Source organism: Macrobrachium rosenbergii, chromosome 55, assembly GCF_040412425.1.
Source record: "Macrobrachium rosenbergii isolate ZJJX-2024 chromosome 55, ASM4041242v1, whole genome shotgun sequence".
Classification (NCBI taxonomy): Eukaryota; Metazoa; Arthropoda; class Malacostraca; order Decapoda; family Palaemonidae; genus Macrobrachium; species Macrobrachium rosenbergii.
In genome coordinates this window covers 78,099,620-78,126,313 of record NC_089795.1, presented here as the reverse complement: position 1 = coordinate 78,126,313, position 26,694 = coordinate 78,099,620, and the positions used below count along the sequence as shown (strand labels likewise).

The 26,694-nt window shown below is 36.7% G+C and overlaps 1 protein-coding gene across 2 annotated transcripts in view; it reads left to right on the top strand.

The window, feature by feature from the left end:
* Positions 1–26,694, top strand: part of l(2)37Cd (general transcription factor IIIC subunit l(2)37Cd) — a 72,694-nt gene that overhangs the window by 24,315 nt on the left and 21,685 nt on the right. Inside the window, exon 2 of one of the 2 annotated variants that reach the window (XM_067099031.1) lies at positions 21,851–21,973. The gene's annotated coding sequence lies outside the window, so the exon portion shown is untranslated. Of the gene's footprint in view, positions 1–21,850; positions 21,974–26,326; positions 26,504–26,694 lie in introns of those variants that run through there. The other variant, XM_067099030.1, reaches the window with a different exon arrangement.

Here is a 26,694-nt window from a genome sequence, read left to right as displayed (position 1 = left end):
GTTACTTAGTTACAACAGACAAGAGGGAGAGAGAAAGGAGGAGGAGGAAGAACAATTTCATTACTGGCTCTCCCCCCATTTCAAATATTTTATTACTGTTGACATTTAGGAGAGATAGCCCCCTAGAAATTGATATTACAATCTGTTTCTTATTTCAAATCAGTATTTTGTTGAACCGTTTGAATGTGTACAATATGCAATAATACATACAAGATGACTCTTCCACTGCCTGAAGCTCTCAGTGGAATGTCATTAAGTGTCTTAAAATCGATGCATTGAGCCGTTTGCGCATGGAGAACTGTGCTTGTTTTATATTGCTTATGCTCTCTTAATGCTTACACTCTTCATACTTAAAATGCAGCAACTCTTTCCACGAAAGTATCGAAAGCTTATGTTTCTTAAGTTCCTAAGAAGGGTCGCTTCATAAAATTCCAACCTTCTTAAAGCTTTGGTGTTTTTACGCCTGCAGTAGGTGAAGTCTTCGTACTTCGTGCTTACTTCATGCAACATATATTGTCTCGCGATTAAGCTTCATTGTTTTTATACTTATTTATCCGTGTTTAACAACGGAACAAAGATGAACAATAGATAGCGCAAATAATTACATCACACGGAGAAGAATGATGTTTATAAACATTTTCCACCCAGAGATAATAGACACATCTCGCGAATGTGTTTGTTTGCTCCATCCAAGAAATGCAGAGGAAAGCACTTGGTTCCAGAATTTAATGACTTGCGATCGAAGTTATTCACGAAAAAATGTTGCAGTGTCTACGGAATCTCTCTCTCTCTCTCTCTCTCTCTCTCTCTACTCTCTCTCTCTCTCTCTCTCTCTCTCTCTCTCAAACATATCATACTCTCTTCATCAAAACATATACATACTTCTTGGTAATAACTGATGGTACCTGTCACATAACGACTTCACAAAAATTGCTCCTCGAGCCTCAAAACCATGTTTTCTCCGTCTTTTGTATTATGTTCTTTTTATGCATCAAAAAATTGTCGCATATTTGTAGGAATAACTTTCTGCTTTGAAAGATGCTGTTCTTCGAGGGTCTTATCAGTTTCAGTCATATGTTTTCTGTTTTTTTTTCAGCATTAAACGAATTTTTGGTTTTTATACGGCGTCAAAGCTTAGTAGTCAGAAATACGGAGGACTTGAAGGAAACTTTGTATTGTTTTAAGGCCGTTCTTCCTCTTCTCGTTTATATGCGACTTTCTTCTTTTAGGTAATAACTGATGGTACCTGTCCGGAAGATAACACTTTCTTCATAGTAACAAAATTGCTCCTCGAGAAAAAGCCTCAAAACTTCCTTATTTGTTTCTCCGATCTGTATAGTAGAAGTTATGTTTCTGTTATTTTATGCTATGCAGCTGCTGTTTAAAAAATTGTCGCATATTTGTATTGGAATAACTTTCTGCACGGTAATGAATATCACAGCGACAGTAGCGGCTATTTGACGTTGTGATTTGTTTCATGTTCTTCCGAGGGGTCTTATCAGTTTCAGTCATATATTTCTATTTGATCAGCGGAAACGTTTTTGCATTCAGCATTAAACGAATGATTCCGTTCAGTTTTTATAGAAGTAACTGCTAAGAAGGTACGTATTTGAGCGTTTTTCTTTAGCTTAGTGAATGGAGTCCTTTCTTCTTCTTCGTTTTAAAAAGAGGAGGACTTGAAGGGAAACTTGTAGGGGAATAAGTCCTTTCTTCTTCTTCGTTTAGGGAATGGAGTCTTTCTTCTTCTTACGTTTGCCTTGAGAGATAAGGGAATGGTCCTTTCTTCTTCTTCGTTTACTTGTAGGGAATAGAGTCCCTTTCCTCTTTCTTTCTTCTTTAACAGCAGGGAATGGAGTCCTTTCTTCTTTTCGTTAAGTCCTTTCTTCTTTCTTCGTTAACTTGTAGGGGAATGAAGTCCTTTCTTCTTTTTCGTTAACTTGTAGGGGAATGGAGTCCTTTCTTCTTTCTTCGTTAACTTGTAGGGGAATGGAGTCCTTTCTTCTTTCTTTGTTAACTTGTATGGGAATGGAGTCCTTTCTTCTTTCTTTCGTTAACTTGTAGGGGAATGGAGTCCTTTCTTCTTTCTTCGTTAACTTGTAGGGGAATGGAGTCCTTTCTTCTTTTTCGTTAACTTGTAGGGGAATGGAGTCCTTCTTCTTTCGACGATGCTGTAGACAATTGCGCGTGGGACGATACGACGGAGTTGTGGGGTTTCAAAGGACGCAGTTTACCGTAGCATGTTGTTGTTCATATTCTTACCATCATATTTTATGTTCCTTATCCATGTCCATTGTTAATGTTTTGGCCAAACATATTTTTTATGCCACTTAATCTGTCGTGCATATGATTACCTACAATAGCCTTTCGTTAGTTCTTTTTTGGCCTCTTTGATGCAGTAGGCATGATAATACGTCTGTGAATCTACATACCTTCATATTCAGGAATATTTATCTCTTTGCGAATATTTATTCTGTATGCCATAATCTGTTGCTTCAAAAATTATTTTACAGCCTATTATTAGAGGGGCAGACGTAACAGCTGCGTTAATGCCCGTTTTATGCTCGTGCTCCTGTATTGTTATTGCTTTGTTTTTTGAATTTTGCAGCTTTGTAATGATAATGCGAGGCAAAATTTTAAATTTCCAAGAGAATTGTAGATCCTGTTTGGAATATCAGTGTCATATTTTCTGCGTGTTTTTGTTATTACTTTGAAATTCCTTCTCTATAAAACTGATTGAAATTCTGCTCCTCCTCTCAACGACTCCGCCCCGACTTCATTTGACGAATTTCTTGCTCACATCGCATGGAAGTCTCGTTGTCTTCCTGACTCTTTTCTTTTGTGAAACGAAAGTCTCTCGACTCCTTGGAGGCAACCTCTTAATACTCACCAGGTCTTAATATCTTGCATTATTTTATGACGATCTTTAATTCCCTGACTACTCAGTTTGACTCCATTTGCGCACGAGCTTAGGAATTCTCTTGTTTTCATTTTTTTGTCTTCTCTACCACCCTCCAACGTTCTGTTGGCTGAATCATCATAGATTTCGGGGTCAAGTACAGCCCATTATTATTACTATTGTTGTTGTTGTTGTTTGTTGTTTGTGGCATTGTGAGAAAACAAACTTAGATAGCCCGTCCCGTCGGCCGCTTATAGTCTCCCTAGCGTACTTGGTCAAAGGAGGGTCTCGGGAGGGTGAAAGAGCGATGCCAAATGTACTTTCCTCATTGTGCAAATAAGACTATTGAAGACTCCCTTTCGATTCTTTAAAAAAAAAAAAAGGCTTTATTTAAAACACACATCTCATTATGACTGATGGCAGTTTTGTGATAAAAATGTTGTTAGAAATAGAATATGAAAATATTAATTAAGACAATGGTGACATGGCTTTCCTCACGTTCTGTGCCGCATCTGCCTTTACCCTAAGGCGATGGTGAGGAAGAAACAATTATAGTTTTGAGTCAGTAGCTTTGGATCAACCCCTCCCATTTCAGAACCTCTAGGTCAACACATGGAACAATGGATATCTCCCCAAAACGAAGCATAGTAAAACTATAGAATATTATAATGAAAATTAATAAATACTATACTTACATTTAAAAATAAAAGAAATCTGCGCAGAGAGCAGAGATCATTCTTCAAATTACATTTGTGCAATCGTTAAACAATCTCGACAAAACGTAAAATGTAAGAAAAAACCATAGAAACGAAGGAAATCTTGACTTATTAGAAGAAGACAAAGGAGGAGCCTAATAATTACTGGAAGTGATGTGAAAAACAGTCCAAAATTATGAATTGACATTTAAAGGAGGGCGAGAGTCATCTGGTGATGGTTAATATTTAAATTTCATTTAATTTATGCTCACATATCGTCATTTATGATAATAACGTTTCCAAAAGAAGAGTTAGCTCTAAACTCCGTTGTTTACAAGAGAAACAAAACCAGAAAATACCAAAGAGGATTATAATAGGTCAGGGTCTTAGGAAGGAAAGGTTATCCACGATCCACGAGTTACCTTCGAGAAACGGAGATATGTCAACGCTGTAAAGCGATTGAGGGGCCCCCTTTTGACCAACGACGGTAGCTCCACTGTAGTGTACAGTTCTGGCAAATCACGATAGAGCTAAGGTTCATTCTCAGGCGAGGCAGAGTGCTTTAGGCTCGATTGAGTCGATTCACCCAAGCGGTTGATCATATACCTGTAATCAGTCGACTATGGTAAGTCGCGATCAGGGTTGAAGAAGACGCAGGACTATAGCAGATTCATTCCAAAAGATTTACTGGAAACCAGAATGTCGTCATTGAATATTACACACACACACACACACACCCATATCCATATATATGTGTGTGTACGTATGTATGTATATGTGTATGTATGTATGTGATAATATTTTCCCTAATTTTGAAGACCACTGAATATCACGTAAATAGAAACTATGTAACATTCTGTTCCATTGCCTTTAATGCCACTTTTCTTAACGTCTGTTTTAATTAAGAAGTGTTGCACGAACAGAAAATTGCAGTATCCCGGAAGGCTAACTGCCAGTTAGTCGTTTTGAAAGAGAAGTGAAAAGACTTGCGCTGAACTGCGCGGAAAGAGAAAATTTCTCATTTTTTCACGTCACTTGTCACTTGTGCGGGATGTGGGTATCCTGGCATGAAAAAATAAAAAGAAAGTCGCAGCTGGTCTTCTGCTGTTTTGTTTGGGAAAGACTTTGTATGTTTCGAATATATATCTCTGTTTTAAGGGGGGATCGACGAAACAGGCAATGGAATTAATTATCTTCCTAAAAGCGAGAGAGAGAGAGAGAGAGAGAGAGAGAGAGAGAGAGAGAGAGAGAGAGAGAGAGAGAGAGAGAGATGAATGCGTACAGTAGAATGCTGCCTTGCCTCTCAGGTACTCATGGAAAGCCTCGTTAGTAAGGGAAATAAGAGAGAGAGAGAGAGAGAGAGAGAGAGAGAGAGAGAGAGAATGCTGCCTTGCCTTTCAGGTAGTCATGGACTGCCTCATTAGTAAGGGAAGGAGAGAGAGAGAGAGAGAAGAAGAAGAAGAAGATACATAGAATGCTGCCTTGCCTTTCAGGTAGTAATGGGTTGCTTCGTTAGTTAAGTAAGGGAAGGAAGAGAGAGAGATAGAGTTGGAAAATACATAGAATGCTGCCCTACCTTTCTGGTAGTAAGGATTGCCTTGTTAATAAGGGAAGGATGTATAGGTAGCAAGAAAACTTAACAATTATTGGTTTTAGAAGGAAATAAAACACTCAGTGAATCTAGCAGACTCCTTAATACGAAACATATTGGCGTGGTGGATGTCCCCATGACCTTCTCTGAGAAAGGAATCCCTCTCTCAGTTTAGGAAAATACTGACAGAAATAGATCCAATATATTCGATTGTTGCTGATTGGTTCTGCGTGTTTTCTTTTGCAAATGTTGTTTATTCGTCAGTGCTAAACGTAAAAATATAGGGTGGATGAGATTCTTTTTGTTTTTTTTCTCGTTTTAATCAACATCCCCTTGATTTACTGTGACATTTATTTGTACCTGATATGCAATTTTAGTTTTCTGTAGATGAAAATTATTGAGACATTTTTCTGTCCGCCCTCAGATCTTAAAAACTACTGAGGCTAGCGGGCTGCAAATTGGTATATTGATTATCCACCCTCTAATCATCAAACATAAAAAATTGCAGCCCTGTAGCCTCAGTAGTTTTTATTTTATTTTATTTAACACTATAGGACAGGCCACAACCGGGCAGTGGCTGAAAGTTTCATGGGTCGCGGCTCATATATCATTATACACTGTACAGTTGAGGCTACTTCTAAACGCTTCTTGCATTGCTGTAATATCATTTCTCTCTATTCCCACCAGCTTCAGGTTATAATTTTTATTTGTCTTTGCTTTCTGATGCGTAATTGCGATTGTATGTTTCCTCTGAATTGTTGTGGCTCTTGTTACAAACAATTTATTTTCGAGTGGTTGGGGTTGTCATTTTTATTTGTTTGTGCTTTCTGATGCACATTTGAGATAGTATGCTTTGTCTAAAGCACACTGTCTGTTTTAGCTCATGTTAATAATATACTTTATTGTCCCCTTTCACATTCTGTAAATAGAGACAAATGTCTACGTTTGCGTAAATGATAATTTGCAACAAAACAAATGTTTCATAAAAAAAATTGTAAAGCTATGTCGATGCAAAGATTTCAGTTTTTCTCAATGTCTGTGAAATCGTCAGATTTACAAGTTTCTCAAGTGTAAGTAAAGACTTCATATATATCAGACTTCCAAATTACGGGATATCTCAGATTTTTTTCCCGTAATAAAGCAACACTGTTTCTGGGAAAAGCAAATGATTGTAAATGACGTTAAGCTCATTAGGAAAATCACACTTCATCTAACTGATTGCAGCTTGCATAGTTTTCTTCCTTTATTCAGTGACTCTCTCTCTCTCTCTCTCTCTCTCTCTCTCTCTCTCTCTCTCTCTCTCTCTCTCTCTCTCTCTCTCTCAGAGATCTTTGACCATTTATTTGTTTAGGACTAAATATAGCAAATCTTTTGATATGTATCAGTACCTCAAGGAATGCAAAGGAGAAGGTAATAATGGCCTTGAATCTCAAAGATTTCGATCATAAATTACAGACGTAATGCGCTTTCTGAAAAAGCAGTGAAGCTTGTTTATAATTCAAAAGATGAAAAGATGTTCATTATGGAATACTAGACCCACTGGGCAGTTCCAGGTGTTTCATTTGAAACGTTGAATAGTTATTTATAAATTTCACATAAAAGTCGAGTTATCCAACCATCCTCTACCTGTCGTATAATTGATTGCATACTTAATATTGTGTTAGGTAATAACCATTTAGTTCATTAGAGTAGTATCTTATTCATAAAATTTTAGTCCTTGGTTGGGGGAATGAATTTATGCCATGCGTTACGTAACATGACTAAGTTTATGGTACACATGCTTTTATTTAAAATATTGTAATTTATTTTCTTCGTTTTTACAAGGACATACGTTTTGGGAAGATTGTCGTTTATTTTTTAAAAAGAATTCTGAAGCAACATGAGAGAGAGAGAGAGAGAGAGAGAGATATTAAGATGCGACTGAATACAGAAGTAGGAAGTGTTAACTCGGAGACTTCCTCTGGACCAAACCAGTACAAACTGAAAATGACAGGATAGCGACGAGACACGCCATTCTTCATTGTACTGAAAACTTTTGTGCGTACGCCTCCGTGGGAAAGAACCCCAGGTAGAACACAAAGGGGAAATAACCCCAGCACCTAATATGAGAGCGACATTCTGTAACTAGTACGGGATAGCAGGACAGCGCTAAAAATGAGCGATTCTGTTGCAGAGCTGACAGAGCATGAATTAGCTGTTGTTGTGGGTGTGTGTATGTTTTATCTCGAGACTGTCTGTAGGTACTTTATCCCTGGATGGATTTCTGTAATGTTCGTTCCATTACAGTGAAGGAAAAATTCAGTGCCTGCCCATAAAATACATGATGATGATGGAACAGCCTCAGGCTGTAGTGAACAATAATTTTTGTGAGAGCCAGGTGTGTTTTGGCGAAATATGCAGACAGAGCACACAAAAATATAGTGTTTGAAAAATAATGATGTGAAGAGAAAAACAGCATCCGAAATAAAAGGTGTAAGTTGGCGATTTATATTGTCAATTATTAATTACCATCATAAGTTTTCCATATAACGCAGTTTTTTTTTATTCACTGTAAATGAAAAAAATACACTGACAAATCTCTCTCTCTCTCTCTCTCTCTCTCTCTCTCTCTCTCTCTCAAGTTAAGTTAAGTGGTGTACAGTAGATTCAGTATATAACTCATTGAGATTGTGTACCGTTTTTTAAACACACTACGAAAAGTGGAGTCACTGAATGCTGTTTGAACTGGTAAAATAGATGCTGCCTTTGTATATTCATATTTCATCAACAGCGTTCAACGTTCTCTCAACACGGATCCTCATTCCTCGAGTGTCCTTTGACTAAGATGATGTATATGCTGAAAATGTTGAAGCCAAAACCGATATAAAGCCAGATTACCTCACATTCGACAAAGAATGATATTAAAGTATCCTCTCATTTGGAAGAAAATTAAACGGCTGCTTCCAAATATTTCTGCACCATAGGTAACAAAAGAAAGGCCACCTCACTAACTTTGAAGATGCTAATTTTCAAAGTAATGCGTCAAAGGATTGGCAGTTTAGAAGCACTGAACACTTATCATGAGCTTCAATATAAAGACTGCCGATGCTTATGACTGATGCCAGAGTATTTGTAGGTGCGACAAAATGCAAGGAGTTGCATTAGAGCCTATGAAATGATTTTCAAACGAGCAGCTCAACAGTCGGTGACATTAAAGTCAAGGAGAGCTTGGATTATAAGCAGCCGTGATCAAAATCAAACAGAACTGACTGAAAGAGACCATATGACAACACTTACCGTAAAGCCAAAACCAGACTGAACTATGGATTGCATTGAAGTAGGACTTGCAGAGTGCAGTTTTAGACAAAGATTTCTCTGAAGCTGTGGAATTCACAGCTAAACCTGCATAGGACGATTCAAGGAAATATGCAAGCTCCTTCTTAGATTCGAAGGCTGTTCAATTCTATATATAAGGCTCGGGTCCGTTGTTTCTATGATACGCAGTGACGTTGATATCCTAGACTAAGGCCAGACAGACTAAGAAGTCACACTGCCGATAGAGCGTATTACAAAAACACAACGAAGAATTACTTGGAATGAGAAACGTCTCTCCCTTTATACACTGGTATTAATATGTATGAAGTAACGAAGCTTGGTTCAGTAACTTCAGTACTTGTGCATGAATTCTTTGTATGACGTAGTGAAGCAACAAAAACATCTGGCTGGTGCACTGTGTGAAAAGATTGATAATGATGACACACCAACTTGTGCCTCTCTTCATCGTTGAAACAATGAAGATGTGACCAAAACCCTAGAGTGCTAAAGCAGTAGCATCCTGCTAAGGAGAATAAATAAGCCGGTGGTTCCCGTCAATTTTGATTATGACTGTTTGTATGTTGCGTTCTTTAAAATAAAATGTGCGTAAAGGAAACGTTATAGGAAATTTTGATACTTATTTTAACGTTTACTATGTGCATGTAAACACAAAAGGAACAAGTAAATGACATAGAAATAAAAAATAATATAAAATGCTTATGTAAAGGAATATCTCTTCAGAATAACAAGCAGCACATTTGAAAATTTAGCGAAAGCGAAGACAGAGTGCTAGTACGTCCACTCAGCTTTATCCTAACACCCACATACTTAATGAAAGAAGATTGTTCTTAATTATAAGCAAACAAAAGATCACACAAACAGGCCAGTCTTAAGCTTTAAATGAAGTCCAGTCTAAACACTCCTTACATCATAAATGTATAAAAAATTATAGCGACAATCTTCCTATTATTACATGAAATCTGTAAGTCAAATATTTTGGCCATAAAAGTGAATCAAGTTTGAAGTAACTGCTGTTTGCTTAGAAATGGGCCTAACCACTTAGATGAGACAGCCATTTCATTCAGTCTGGAAACTTTAGTGATTGCTACTTTGTCCCGTTGCCCCCTGAGGGAGCAGTGCCGTCAGTGAACCTCATGTTATGAACTATAGGCATTACTAAAATTTGTTTGCAGCGTCCCTTCGGCCCCTCCGTTTCCACTTCTTTCTTCCGTCTTGCTGTTTAACCACCCCAGCTCCCCCTGAATGGCTAAAGTGTCCCTGTGCTTGGCCTTACAGCCAAATGAAACCATACGTTACAACGTGAATGAAGTATGGATCACGAATGCATGTTGTGCATTTTCTCTTTGGTTTATATAATGTAACTAAATCAAACCAATCGAAGAAGAACGGGTAAAGGGGTTCAAAATTTTGGCTTAGTAAGTAGTTGTATGAGCCAAACCTAATGTGAATAGGACGTGGTTCCAGTCAAGTTGAAAAATTATCATTCTAGAGTAATGTTATGATTTCTTGAGTGCTAACAGCAAACACTACAAAATGCTGAACAGTAGCATTCTATAATATATTAGTAAATAAATAAAAGTTTCCAAAATTATGCTAAGTGTTTTTAAGCATGTCCATGGCACGCTTCCCACCTGGAAATTTATCTAGAGATGCAAGTTTCCGTTTCGGAATTCTCTTCCAACAAATGCTAAAAAAAAAAAATCTTCGCCAGAGAAACATTTCATTGCATTTAGTTTAGCTTCCGTCTCATGGGAAACTAGTCAATAAGAGCAGCAACTGGTCTAGTTAGCCACCCTGACTAGCATGTTTTTTCAAACTTCTGTAAGTCGTTTTTGACCCAGAGCTATGATTTGCACCTTATATTGGGCAGTATTCAAGATAGAACCCCATCAATCGTGCCCTCAGAATGTGAAGGAGGAACATTAAGAGTCATGCACGTATTCCACCGTTCAGTGTATAAGATATTGCCGTTTAAAGTCCATAGTAAAGTCAAGAGATGTTCCTGGGAAACATGGAAATCCCTTAGATAAAACAGACATGTTACTAGAATTAAACTATTTACAGCTGTCTTATGGGCTCTATCCAGCCAAGTCTAGGCAGCTAAGAAAATCGACTTCCAGTACAGGCAAGATTCGTTATCAGAAATTAGGCAGAAGGAAGAAGATCTCTGGAATATGAGACAGTATTAGATGTGTAAAGTTAAAAATCCCCATGTTATCCATTACAGGATTTGCTTATACGGTATTGTAAGCGTGCCATCTTTTAAGGCGGGATCTGAACAAATAAGCAATCAGACTCACACACACACACACACACTCTCTCTCTCTCTCTCTCTCTCTCTCTCTCTCTCTCTCTCTCTCTCTCTCTCTCTCTCTCTCTCTCTCACCTGCTGTTTGCAACTGAATAAAAGTTGAGAAAAAGGTTGCACCGGTGTTGAGCACTTCATCAAAGTCAGCAGAGTTAGTGGAAAATTAACACTTACCGTGCGAAGACACTTGTCGAGTAGAGGTATGGCAAAGGTAGTTTGACTAACCGATTATACTAAAGTCGGTGCAATGAAAGAAGAGAGTTGATATGTAACTTCTTGTCATTTTCCTTAAACATGGCGGTATAATGTTGTTATAATCGCTAACTTGGTAGTTTTATATTTATTTTCATGAAATAGTATTTACCTAGTGTTTCTAAAGAATATTTTGTGCACAGAGTGGAATTTTGAAATTAGTTTTTATGAAGTGTGCTGGATTTCTTATGAATTCTCGATGATGCATGTTGCCACATATATGATATTAAACTATGACAGGTAATGATTTCACAAGTAAGTGAGCGGACTGTTATGATTGCTTATAACATGTAATTGCTATAAATGTTGATTTTCAAACAAAAGCGTGATACTATCCTATTTGTAATCCAAACTATACACGAAATAACCTTTCGTAGAGGCAACTTTGGAATTTTTTATCATGTGATCAATAAAATAGTTTCATATTGGTTCCAGGTGGGTTTACGTCCAGCACCTGCCGAGCAGTACTTGATGAATGTTGTGAATGTTAATATACTATTAAAATACCTTGTTTAATGGATACAAAGTTGGTTGCTTTATGAATATATATGATAAATAGATGAATGATTTTAATATATGCGATATGTACAGTATATATATATATATATATATATATATATATATATATATATATATATATATATATATATATATATATATGTATATAAATGTGTGTGTGTGTACACTTACAAACAGACATGCTTGCAGAATGCTAGCATTACCCGAACTGAAAAATAAACTGTAAAAGGCCCAGAACTGTTAAGGAAGGAATATTCAGCAGAATTGGATTTTATGTGGAAAGTTATTTTTCCCGCAAGAAATAAAATGGTTTTCCTCCACGCATTTTTAATAATGAAACTATGTGAGGTGCATACAGCTAACTCATGCCTGTTAAATAAGAACTCAGGATTAATTGAAAGTGAAAACCAAATGATTACTTTTGAACTTATTTTTAACCATACTTTGTTTTTATTTTGTGATATTTCAGAATTATTTTCAAAATTAATGGAAAACCTGAATCTGGAGAGGTAAACCATCCGTAGAACCGATAACTTTTTCTGTATAGTTTAATGCAAATGCATAACACCCCTTAAGTTGTAGGGGTCATATCTATGAAAAATAACAGTATCTGTTACAGTTCTTGTTAAAAAAATACTTTTTCAAAAATGGCAAGAGATAGAGACACAAAAGCTAGACAGAGGGATCAGGCACTCTTGGTGTTTTAGAGGCTCGCTTTTATGCTTGTATTCCTGTTGCATATAAAACGTCCCTACGTTGTTTAAGCCTACGGTCTTTGCTATCCCTATTTCATGGGTTCATTAACGGCTGAACAGTCTGAAATCATTGAGCACAAATTTTGTCCTTGAAGGCAACGCCTCAACGACTTTACAGACTGTTATGCACTGCAGAAAATTCTCATGAAAAGTTTCACATGTGCCCTAGTTTGCAACTTTCTAAGTGCAGTCGGTTTGCAAGAGAAGATGGACACACACACACACACACACACACACACACACAAATTATACATGTACATAAATATAGCAGAGGCTATTTCATTCCTGTGGCCTTTGCTATATACTATAATACACACACACACACACACACACACATACATATATATATATATATATATATATGCATTCATAGTTACTGATGTATTTTTATGCATAATATATGTCTCTTATAGTAATATGCATAAGTATACTGTATATTAATTAACGATTATAATTTGCCGTGAGAGAGTAGCCAAAAGAAAACGTCGACCATCGTTGCACTGTTAACCCGAACCAAAAGGGCAAAAGCAAAACCCATAGCCATTTCGAAAGTTCACTTGATGCCCATAAAAGACACATCGTCCACGAGTCGGGTCCTGGACACAGAGACATGTCCGTGGCAAACAAACACGCTTACAAACACACAAACCGGTTTTTGTCAGGCCGGCCGTTGCAATTAGCATGCGGGCAGCGTGAGAGAGGTTGGGACGGGGAATGGGAGCTGGGGTTTGGGGGTTGGGTGGACTCTCATTTGAGGTTGAGCTCTATACATCACTCAGCGAAAGTGGTCCAGTCTTACTCTCTGACGGTGCTGGTTCTATGGAACTTTTCTGCCTGTTGCTCGAAGCACGATAACAAAAGGTTGTTTATTATAAGTTCTCTCTCTCTCTCTCTCTCTCTCTCTCTCTCTCTCTCTCTCTCTCTCTCTCTCATTTAATCAAAATATTTCACATCCAAATATACAACCCATGCTTTTTCTCAGTTTATAAGAATAAACTATACGATATCCGTATTTGTTGTATCCCATAGTACAAAATTTTTTCAAAGTCATTAGGATAGATTTGTTTCTTAGTCTGTTTCTATAACTTATAATGTTGTTATATAATAATTTTCATAGGCGAAAGTTAATACCATCCTCTCACCCTCACCAGTACCAGGAAAGAAAATTTAATCAGTAAGATTCTTCCGGATTTCTGTAATAGGCAATGACTCACTTTCATCTCTAGAACGTAGACGTTCAGTGTCAGTTTTTTTCATGCTAGTTGAGCTTCCACAAAATTTAAGGCCCAATCCATCGTACAGTGTTCCACATCCCGCTTGCATGCAGACAACTTTTTCAGAGCCAAGCGAGGCACAATCACTCTTAGCCTTTAAATTTTCAGCTGTCTGGCCTTTGACCTCATGTTTGAGGCTTCTTTTCGTATGGTTATTTGCTATGTAATTTATTTTTTTACGGCTCATGTCTTCTCTCATCGCACCATCACCCATCTCATTTGTTACCAGTAAACTAGACAAAACAACTACTACGGTTCTTCTCCCATATGTCTTGTCATCTCTTACTTCATTTTCCTTGATTCCATTGACCAACTGACCCTAACTCTCGTTAACATTCACTTTCAGCTTTTTCGTCTTACAAAGATTTTCAAATGTAGAAGACTCATTATTATAACCAAATAGCACTGCATCATCTGAAAGCACTAACCATTCGACACTTTCCTTATGAGCCTCCTTGCGACCCATATGCTTACAGAACACTCCTAGAGCGTATCGTAACTTTCATCCTCATGTACGTTTAGTACTCTATTCATGAGCCCTTTCCTTATCCACAGACTTTTACCTCCATCTCTTATTCTTTCCCTGATATCTGTCATCACTACATCCATAAAAATGTGAAGCAGTCATGGAGACAAAACAATCCCTTGTCCGAGACTCACTTCCTCGCTATACCAGTCACGTTCCTGTATTCTTGTTCTAAGATAAGGCTCATTGTCATAATGAAAACTTCTGACCACTGTTGACAAATGACCTTCTACATCCCAACTTTCCCCTTATTGTATCTTTCTCCATTCGTCCCAAGTTTTCCGTAGGTCTGAGTATGCCTTCACACCTCTTTACCTTCACTCAAAATAGTCCAACAACTATTTCAATACAAACTCAAAATCCATACCCCTTCGTCCTTGTGTATACCATCTTTTCCATGATCAGGCATTATGTCATCTGTCTTATACCATATGAAAACTTATTAAAATAACTTGTGCTATATTGTCACTTGTATGAAGGGACCATTAAGCTAAAATCCATTACTATAGAGCATTTCCCTCATTCAGACAAGCTGTGCAAACTTAGTGCAGCTACTGCCACCACGGTACCAAAACATCTCACTTGTAATCTCTTGTGGTCCCTATCCATTTTCAGCCTTTTAAATGCCTTCGTTGCATCCTCAACAGTTGTAAAATGTACATTAATTCCATCTAATCTTGTTTCATTCAGATTTGCATATCTTTTAATATATACCCTGATCAACTCTTCAAAATAATCCATTGACACAGGGATTCACTGTATTCAGAAAGCATCATTCTATTTGTATCTCTTGATTTAAGATCTGTTTGTGCTAATTAACTGTTCTGTCTGCTTTTACCTCCCTCTAGTATAACTTATTTTCCTCCCTAGAGCACTTAGTCAGTTCACCGGCATATTTTTCTCGTACCACTCTAATTTTACCCACACAATCTCTAGACTATTTTGTATTCTTTCCTATACCCATACAGTCTTCCTAACACAACAGCTATCCCTTAACTTCATATTCAGATAACCAAAGGCAGTGACCTTTTGACCTTAACAGTGGTCATGCTGTCTTCCTTCTCTGTTTCACCAATTGATATAACACCCACCATTCTTTCCAGGAGCATGTTTTTCATCATATATTTCTTCTGCAGAACAGCCACTCACGTTCAAAACCCTAAAATTTAATACTCTCTCTCTCTCTCTCTCTCTCTCTCTTTTAAACACGAGTACAGGTTATAGGCTCCAACCCAGTGCCCCCGGCCATTTGGTGATTTCCTCATAACACAGTGGCAAGAATGTTTATTGTTTCATTTCACATCCTGAAGGAGCAAAAGGTTGATTCTCTTCTTCACAAATCATATACAGAAACTCGATTTCAATCTCACTTAAACTTGTTCATTTCGGTTAGTACACATGCCAGTAGTATCTCTGGGTCAGACAGGTGGGACATATTCATTATTATGCTGCCACTTTCTATCACTTATCCTCGTTCTCATTCTGTCTGTACCATAATATTTAAGAATCTGTAAATTTAAACCCATATTATGAACTTAGAAAAGAACAGTAATATTTCTCGAAAGAATCAACTATAGCTTCGGCCAAGGCTGTCCTCAAGAAGCTGAATGCGCCGTAAATGTGATGCTCCTTCATAATTGGGGATTCTTTTCACGCACCAATCTTCGTGGAAAGAATGGAGCCAAGGTCTTTCCCCTCATAATAAATAACACGACTTTTACATACAACGTGGACTCACTACAACTCTGCATTAAGATGAACTGTCTCTTCCTGTGGTAAAACTTTACTTTGGACATTGCAATTAAGGGTTTCTTTTATGCCTTTTCCATTGTGATGTTGCCGTAGTACTCATCAAGTTTCACAAGCCCTTAGACACTGTATGGAAGTCACAGACTCACTAGTGAACCAGTTTGATAAATGATACATACCTTCACCAGGAATGTGGCTTTCTGTGCAACCTTCATTATTTTTTGAATAACTCATCTTGCCTCATTTCAAGGTGTGTGGCTGTAATACTTGGGTAATATGTCCATTAACATTTTTCTTGCTGGACTGGATTTCAGTTTTGCAGCCACGCATGTCTCGTAAAAAAAAAAAAAAAAAAAAAAAAAAAAAAAACTTCAGGGGCCTCAAGAGAAGAGGCACATCCGCCATTTATGGGACATTTCCTCCAACCACGGGGTCCACAACCCTCTCGTTGCTCTTTGCACTGGGACACGGCCTAATAGTATCCTAAATCATTGAAATTTTTAAGGCAGTAATTAATGTCCAATTAGCTCGGCTTGTGACAGCCAAGCGCCATTCAGCCAGTAAGAGAAAAGACTCAGTAATTATACTGTATATATATATATATATATATATATATATATATATATATATATATATATATATATATATATATATATATATATATATATATATATATATATATATAGATTAGGGGAAGGAGTGCAATATTTTATGTAAAATACTGACATTGAAACCAGCTGCTCTATTTATTTGATTTTTAGGCCGAACTCTCTTTGCATCGTGCTTGATAATACAGAGTATAAAAGAAAATCCCAGTAAGCAGAGAAGCTCGTAGTGCTGTGTGGTTTGAGAACTGGTAATTACTTCGAAATGGATGTTCTTGTTGACACTAGAAGAACCGCTGACGTCACAGCCTTCGAGAACTCGTCCGTGTTGCGTCACTGATTTTTACTTGGAATATCTTTTCCTATTATGCTTTGTTCGTGTTGGAAGACTCGAGAATGTGCGTTGATGTGACTATTACCCTTATTATTATTCGCTTGGGTTATTGATCATTTGTTTGGATGTTTTGTTTTTGTTTTTAAGTACAGTGGGATACTTTTCAGTTTATGTGGATGTATTTAAGCCAGCCTTAGGTTTGCAGGCCTGAACACCATTACTCCCACTAATAATACTATCCTGCTGCTTTATAATCTAACGTATTGCATAAACGACTAGGGAGTTATTCTAAGCACGACATAGGCTACTCGTGTTTAAACCCGTCGCAAAGAGGCACTTTAATGTTTTATTGCTATTTAAAACACAAGAGACTTCCGAAGCATTCTACCATATAATGTGTAGCTTAGATTACCATATCTATGAACAGGAAATTATTTATTCCAATGGATTCACCGGCACTACCACAATAGCTTACCAGAGTCGACGGTTCCTACCATACCCTACCAAAGTCGACGGTCATATCCCCGAATAATTACGTTAGGACGCCCAGCATGGACAGTAAAAGAACCGGTTTATTGTGTAAGAAGGGAAAGAGGAGAACCTCAGTCCATCACCCATATGAGAATTTTTCTTATTCTTCTTGCTTCTGGCCTTCATCAAGATCGAGGAACTGCTGAGCCAGATATATATAAACTTTGATCCTTTTGTTGTTTTCCAAAGCTGTTTCAGTGTTTGTTGTTTTCATTGTAGCTCTCTCTCTCTCTCTCTCTCTCTCTCTCTCTGTCTCTCTCTCTCTCTCTCTCTCCTCTCTCTCTCTGTATATATATGTACAGTATGTATATATATATATATATATATATATATATATATATATATATATATATATTATCTCTTGATGAGACATTCTTCACTAAATTTTAATCTTCAGTGAATATGAATTTTGTACGAGGGAAGTCTTAAAACCCAGAATTTTTAATAAATACACTTTTATGTGAGTATAATCTTAAAACCTATGATTTCCAATGCTGCCATCTTTGTATGAAGGAACCTTAGTATATGTTGCTAGTTAATATCCGGAGTTGTTGTATTTAGTAAGAACATATACATTTCTCGTAACGTTTTGATTTAGGTCTTTTTTTTTATGAAATGACGTATGCTCATTATTCCTAGCTTTCAAAGTCCTCACACAGAAGGAAAACAAAGAACGTTCCTTTGATCATAAATCTGTACTTGTAAAGACACCTTGTTATAAACCCCCACGAAGCCTTGCGTCTGTTATACGGTATGATGATTTATAGGTTCTCTCTCTCTCTCTCTCTCTCTCTCTTTGAAGCTCGACGGACCTCCATTGACCAACTCACACAAAATTTCCACCATACCTGCTTCAATTTCCGATGATTGATTGATTGAATTTTATCAGTCTGTAGCGTTGTGAACTAGAAAGGCTTGGACGCAGTCCGTGCCTGGAGTGTAATTCAAGTCTCAATTGTGTCAGGGCATAGCCTGGCACCCTTAGAACTCTTGGTCAATATTGTGCAGTTTTCTAAACGTTGCGTTTGAAAGGGGCGTCATGGCTTCTGGTGCTTCAGCCGTGGATTCAAATGACTGCTTGCCTTTCTCGTCGGTAAACTTAGTATTTGTACTTCAACATAGGAAGGGGTCCGACAGAAAAGTCTTACAAATTTTGGGCTAAACCAGTTCATGATAAAAAGCTCCTTTTTTTACATTGTCTTAGAATAGATCATAATGTCAAATAACTTTTTGAGTTTTCCTTTTCATCCAGAAGTAAAAACGACAAAAGCTTAGCAAAGGTATGTTCTGATAGTTATAAAAGGTAGAGAAAAACAAGACTTCATAATGAATTTATGTCACAGTTATACGTATCTGGTAACAACCGAAAGTGAGCCCCATCGAACCGAGCTGTATGAGTCATGAAAATGACGTAATTCTGAAATGGTTTGACAAATTATAACAATGCTTATTCTATAAAATAAAATCGCAGAACTGATCGTGCTCAGGAATTAACAAGAGTTTGAGGTTACAGACATTCTTAACATTGCCTTAAGATATCGGTCAAGTAACTTAAGCCAGTGAAATTTAACAGTTTTTTCTTTAATATGTGTCGACTCTTGTAATGGTAGTTCTGTTACTTCACTATCATAGCCCTGACCATAGTGGTTTTGGGAACGAAGTAGGTACATGGATTATCATCAGTGATGTGTGGATACATAAAATATTCTTCCGAGGAACTCATGAGATGAGGTACTCTCTGTTATTAAGACGACGAATGTAATGTGAGTTGAATTTAATGTTATGATATGTCATTTTTCTACAGTTCTTACGTGGGAGCATGACTCAGAATTGATGCAGGTAATCTCAGGTAGACTAATGTTTTGCAAAGCATTAGATTGTTTTTGCTCAAATTGGGAACAGTGATTCAAATATTTGATTGTATATATATATATATATATATATATATATATATATGTGTATATATATATATATATATATATATATATGTATATATATATGTGTGTGTATGTATATATATATATATATATATATATATATATATATATATATATATATATATATATATATATATATATATATTATGTATGTATATATATCATGTGCTTTATACTCCACAAATCTGCACTCACCTCCAGCCTACCTTCTCATTATTCTCATCCAGTATATATGAGTCTTCCAACTCTTCCGGTAGCCTCAGGAGCCTATAAGCTGACGCTATCCTTCATACAAACCCCCCGGGTTTGTACGAAGGACATGTCCAAGCCATCTCCAGCTCCTTTTCGTTATTCAAGTCTCATCTACAGATGGAACTTCCATAATTTCCTTCATTTCTAACTCTGTCCCGCCGTCTGACTTCTAATATTCTTCTTAAATCTTTATTCTCAAATGGACAACATCTTTCTGATATAGTTTATTGCCTTAACATGGTTAATGTCCGTATTGCGGTACAGATTGCACTAGACTTATGTATAATCTTTTGCATGCAGTTTCAATTTATTGGCTCTCCCTGTCATATTCACCTGCCAAATGTTTTATTTGCCATTTTTAGAATTTCGCTAAATTCCATTTTAAGGTAACCTGTACTGGAAATAATTATTCCTAAACATTTGAAAGATTCAGCCTCAATAATCCTTTCTCCATCTAATGGTATGTCATCCCTTTATACATATTCTATTCTTATTACTTCTGGTTTTTTATTTGTTTTGTATCCCATCTCTATATATATGATACACTGCACTCTGTTAAGCAAGCTTTGTAAATCTTTTTGCGTTTTGCTGAATAAAACAGCATTATCTGCATATTCTAAATCTGTGGAGTTTATGTCTTTACCGCAACTTAAATATTCTCTTTCATCTCCGACAATCTTTTTTTTTTATACCATTTTTGAGATGGGTAAACAGGAAAGATGAAATAACATTACCTTGCAGCACCCCGCTATTTACTGCAAATTCACTTGACGAAACCCTGTCAACATTAACTTTGTCTCTTCTACGTTCATGGATAATTTCAGTTATCGTTACATATTTCATGGAATACATAATGACACAAGACCTACCGTAATATTGATCTGTGGGCAACAGAAACCATCAACTTCTTACTTGCCCTCCTTAAATCCTCATCAGTCACTTCCATCAGCATTCTCAACCTTACAGTAACCTTTTCCATTTTTACGTAAGTCAGCTCTGCCTCTCTAATATCCTCTACACTAAACAACTCTGCAAAATGCTCTGTTGACCCAGGACTGCTTGCACTTCAGACTGTATCTCTCGATTTGCATTTTTTATATTGAGATACATTTGTTCACTAACCTCTGTCTCTGCATTTTCTTCCCTGTAGAACATTTTGCTCTCCTTAAAGCTCTGATTCACCTTCACTCTATATTTGTCACTTGCCTTCTCCTTCTCTCTCACCTTCTTCTTGACTACCCTATCCATCCTCCTGTATGACTGCATATGGTTTTCTCTTCAGACATGCATCTGCACCTCAAATAATCTCCTATTTCTTCACTAAACTTTTTATTCTCTCATACCAACATTTCCTGTTTTTATTTATCCTACTACCCTCCTATACCCACAAACACTCCCATATGTCCTAGTGACCCCATCATGGCATTTTACAGGCTCCTTATCCACTCCTTTCACCCTAGCCCATAGTTCATCCATTATCTCCGTTTATACTCTTCTCACTTCTCTCTTATCCATCTCACTTTTCCTATTTGCATTATAGCCATACAGACACACATACATGTAAACACTCACACATACATATATGTAGAATAGAATATATATATATATATATATATATATATATATATATATATATATATATATATATATATATATATACATATATATATATATATATATATATATATATATATATATATATATACATATATATATGTGTGTGTGTGTGTACTAATTCCATTATAACTTTTCAAGGCATGATATCTACCACTATAAGCTGTTTTCAGCTGTTGCAGTCGAGACCAATTTGCAGCGCCGCTAAAGAGCATTATAGCAATCTAATAGCCCGCAACAGGTAGAAAATTTTATACACTAGAAGAGGATCCCATGTTTTTCATTTGGATCATTTATGTTATGCATCTGTTTTTCGCTTAGTGCAGTGTTAACTCTTTCTTCCTTTTTTATTATTTTCCTTTATATCTATTTAGTTGTTTTGTGTCATGTTCGTAAGCAGTTAATTACCACGCAAGAAAGAGAAAGCCCTTTTTCTTATTAGATACTTTTGCCGTCAGTAAATTGCTATTCAGTGCACGAATAGTGGAATAGAAACCTACTCCTCGACTTCCGAATCGTTCCTATAAATCAGTGTTTTCCCCATATTTTATCATATCTTAATATATCTGTTCCCTTATACATTTCGCATGCTGATTTCTTTTCTCTAACCCTTTTGATATAACCAAATTTACTTTTTTTCTTCATGGTTATTCGTGCTTGGCGTGACTAACGCTGCTGTACTGTAATTTTTTTTCAGACTTTCGAACTCGGTGATTCCCCGTCTCATACTGCAATTGCTCGCACGCCAGTGGTCTCACTTATTGATGGGCTTAATAAGTTAATGCCAAGTCTTGCAAGAGTAAACTTCGTCTGCTGGAACGTAAGCCTTGTTTATAACCTGTTGACCGGGAAAAAAGAGCAGTTGTTACTGCTGTAACATTTATTTATTTAGGTCACTTTTTTTTTTTACTTTGTATCGTTTACTATGCTATGCTGTACCTATTGTCATTTAAAGGAGATAATTAGTAAGTGATGCTGTATATTGTAGAGGTTAATGTTGTAAGTGAATTTTGAATATCTTTCATCTTTTAAATAATACTGTTACTGTTAAGGTTTAATGTTTTAAATGGCTTGTCAGTTTGAAGAGGTAATTTTAAAAACATTATTTTAAAATAGGGGACAAATGTTTCATGTGAGTTTGGAATGTCTGTTTTCTTTTTAAAGAGACTATGTGTAAATTATATTGCTAATGATAGGGATTAAGTGTTTTATGAAGATTTTAAATATATGTCGTCACTTTAAAGAAATAATTTGTAAAAAATACTCTTTATAATAAACGGCCTATTTTATATGAGAATTCATATGATGTCATATAATTTAAACAGAGTTATATGAAAGAGTATCTACTCGTATCATCTCTCAGACATCTTTTATTCACATATCAAAGAGAGGTGAATTTAGGTCACTTTTGTAAGGCTCCATTAAGATAGTAACTGCTCTGAATACGTAAGTTGGAAACAACCAGTATTCTTCTGTTTCTATACATGTCTCAACAGTTAACTGAATCATTATAGGTTACTGTTTATCGGTTTGTATGAGTGTGTAGTGAGAGACAATTAGTACGAAATTTTGTGTTTCCTACTCTTGTTATATGTTGCATTTTGGGTGTCAACAACCTTTGCTGTTGTGGAGGCAGGTTAACTTAAACCAGTCAGAAAATCAGCGTTAGTCCTTTCATCGATGATTGTAGTGTAACAAATTTATTAAAGAAAAATAGATTTCTGACTGTAGTACCTTGTTCACCACAGCAAAAATCTCTCGTTCTCCTGCCATCAGAATTGCACACAGAGAAGCCAGTTTTTCACGTCTTCATCTACATTACTAATTTCTCGCATCCGTAAAATTGGGGATTGTCTTGACAACGCGATTTCACAGTTCCGCATCAGTAATTGATTTCGTCATTTCTTAAATTAAGGTCATGGTGGGGAGATACTTTTTTCTCTCTCTCATTTCTTTCTCCGGAATGAATTATTAAGCTTTATTTATTCGTTAGTCGAATAAACGGCAAGGTGCAACAGGTCACGGTTCTGCACACAGAAACAAAGCTGGTGGATGGTCACTCATATATAGTGCCTTTTTATGCCAATCAGAAACGTAAACAATAATTCGTTTCATATAGTCAAGAATGTATCAAACTGATAACAAGAGTCGCCTAACTCTCATTTTTACCCTCTTTCTTTTAGTCATTTCTTTTTATCTTCCCCCGAAATATAATTTCAACTTCAGATGACCTCTAATTTATATTTTATCAGTTTGGACTCTTGGATTTCTTATTTTTTAAACAATGTCTTTTTATTCAGTCCTCTTAAATTTAACAATGCCTTTGTATTTATAAAAAATCACTTATTCAGCTCCCTCACATTTCCGTCAGCCTTTTAGTAATGTTAGTCTGCTGTTGATTGTTCTCTCTCTCTCTCTCTCTCTCTCTCTCTCTCTCTCTCTCTCTCTCTCTCTCTCTCTCTCTTAACGTATCTATTCATGTATATATGGTCCAGTTGTACGAACACATTCACAATACCAGGTCTACTCTGTGGACCTTATTCTGGTCAGCAGGTGAATGGGAGCCATCCAGTGAACACTTGATGTAACCTGCCTTCTGTAAGAGGTCGGGGCTTGGGAATAGAAATCTTATCTATTAGAAACGGAGGGGTAGCAGCACCTCTTACAGTCGTACATGTGGTGACTTCATAGATATCGTGTCGAACTGCATCACTCACCTCTACCTTTCATGTACTCCCCCATCTTTAAATCCCTTTCTAGTTCCTGCTGTCCTCCTCACTCCTAAAACTTTAGAATTTTATACTCTTTTCATCGATCTTTTACCGTCCATTCATTCCACATGACGAAGCCATCTCAAAAAATATTATACCTATCTACTGTACACACTTCTAACACTTCCAATTTTTATTCCATATAGTTTACGCAAAAAATTCATCTCAATAGCTTCAGTCGTATTGCGTTCATTTGCATTCAGCATGCACGCTTCATAGATTATCAATCTCCCTTTTTTCTCATTTTACGATCGTCCATTATATTTTCTCTCAAATATTGATAACAATTTACCGCTTCCATTCTTCCACCTTCCGTATGGTATTCATTTCCCATTCTTCCTGGTTTCCATTTACTTTCATAACCTTATTCTTGCTCACACTTCCTCTCAGTCTTCTCTCCTTGCAAACACTTGCGGTCTATTTCACTAGCTTTTAGTTTCCCTTCCCTATCCCCAATGAATATTGTATCGTCTGCGAACATCAACCATTCCACATTCTATTTTCTTCTGATTTGTGTATCCCACTACTTTGCATCTTCATCTACTGTTTACCTGCTCTGACTCTCCACATCACTCCTTACATAAAGATATTGAACAGCCATTGAGTAATAGAAAACCCTTGTCTCAACTCACTTGTACACCAAACCAGTTATCTGCCCGTCTAAAAGAAAATTTGCTTCCATGACAAAAACTTTAGTTACTCCAAAAAAAAACTTATCTATACACCATACATTCTTAACACACTGCATTGCCTTGCTATCATGCATAAACGTTTTCTAAGTTCATGGCTAAAAAAACTTGGTCCTTACACCATTTTCCTAGTCTAGAACAACACGGTTCTTCCCGTATAAGTTCCGTCTTCTGGTTTCTTTTTTTCACCGAAATCCTACTTTGGCACCTTCCATGTTATACTAAGTAACATTGTAACTCTGTAATCACTACAGTTGCTTTTATCACTTTTACCTTTAGACAGTGGAACAATTTTTCTTCTTGCCCATGCCTTCATAACCTTTCCCTCGTTCAGACATACTTTACAAATCCTGATTAGCCACTCAATCTCTTTAACTGCAGTGTCTCACTTGGAGTTTTATAAATTTTTGGAGTCTTTCAGTTTTTCAGCTCTTAATTGCCCTACTGACATTCTCAAGTCCCTTTCCACAAGAATGCTCAAACTTACACTTTCAAAGAGGAATATTCTTAAATGCTTTTAGGAAAGAGAAAATATCGAGGATTAGTATGTTAAGTGATGTGGTAGAAGAGGAGATAGAAAAGCAAGTTACTAATGTAATGGTGAAAAGAGGAGCAGGTACACTCAGATCTTATCATTACTTGCTTGAGGTAAAAGTCAAAATTAATATGAGTTTAAGTTAGAGAGAAAAGGTGAAAACGTGCCTGTAAGTGTAATTAAGACAGAGAATTTGATTAGAAGAAAGATATATAAGAAGAGTAGGGATGAACCATTGGTTAAAGACACATAGGGGGCTCGAGTAGGTGAGAAAATATGAAATGAAATTGCGTGACAGAAAAGATCATTAACAGGTATGCAGAACAGGGGCGTCATTTCAGATTTTTGATTTGGGGGTTGGAGCGAAGGCGGTTTGGCGAGCGAAGCGAGCCTAATCACCTCGGGTTTTTTTTATTTTTAGCTATTTTATGTGCTTTTTGTAGCACATAAAATAGATAGATAGATAGATAGATAGACAGATATAACAATGTGATGACACATTTAAGTTTCGGTAGGAATAATGGAAACCAGCTGTGTTACTTGGGGGTTGGTGGGGTGAGGGGCCAGTTGAGGCTTGGGGCTGCTGAGTCTTAAAGGTTGCCTCCCCAGGCCCCTAAATGACGTCCCAGATGCAGAAGGCTAGACACGCTAATCAAGAAAAATTGTGAGAGAAAAGCACGGCAAGTAATGACATTAGGGGAAGAAAATGAGTGAGAACTTTAGGGAGAATAGTCAGTCGTTTTACTGGGAAATACATGCAGAGAGAAAGGTTAATGAACAAATTGATAATGGAATAAAAGATTAAAATCCAGAGATGCTCTGTGGTAGCAGCTTCCTAATAAAGCTAACGAGTTATTTAGACCCATGCCTGAAGTTATCACCGTTTTTAGTTATAATAATAATGAATAATTACACATGAATTTTATCTTGTTCCGTGTGTAGAAAAATGTCGTGGGAGAGAGGGTGGTATTCATTTAATGAGAAAGTGTGCATGTTTTGAATTAGTAAGGATAGTAACACTAACAAATATTCCATTATATATCGAAAACCATGAATTTACTCGAGAACGAATTGCGAATGACAATCGTCCCACGTACAAAGGGCAGCCATTGCCAAAGCGCAAATTACGTTACTTAGAACTTATGTTACTCTTATTAATGTTAAAGAATTTTTTTTTTAGTTTTAAGCGAGTTTTCCAAGTCATAGTTATCATTGTTGATTAAGCTCGATCATGACACCCCAATTTATTGCGTTGGCTAAAGGAGCAAATCGCTGCCTTTTGTGATGTTGCCCATCTAAACAAACACACTGTTTATAATGCCAGAAAATTCAACCTTGTATGAAGGTAATTCTCTGTAAGTATCTCGACTCGGTTGGCAATTTGATTATTTCCCTGTCTTTTTAGTCAGTAAGTTCATGTTTTGCTATAATTACTTTAGTTGGAACTAGTTTAGAACCAAGGGAAGAGGTTCCTCCGACGAAAACAAACTACCTTTTCTCTGGTGCCATGTCCTGGCCTAACTAGACCATGCCTTCTTAACTTCAC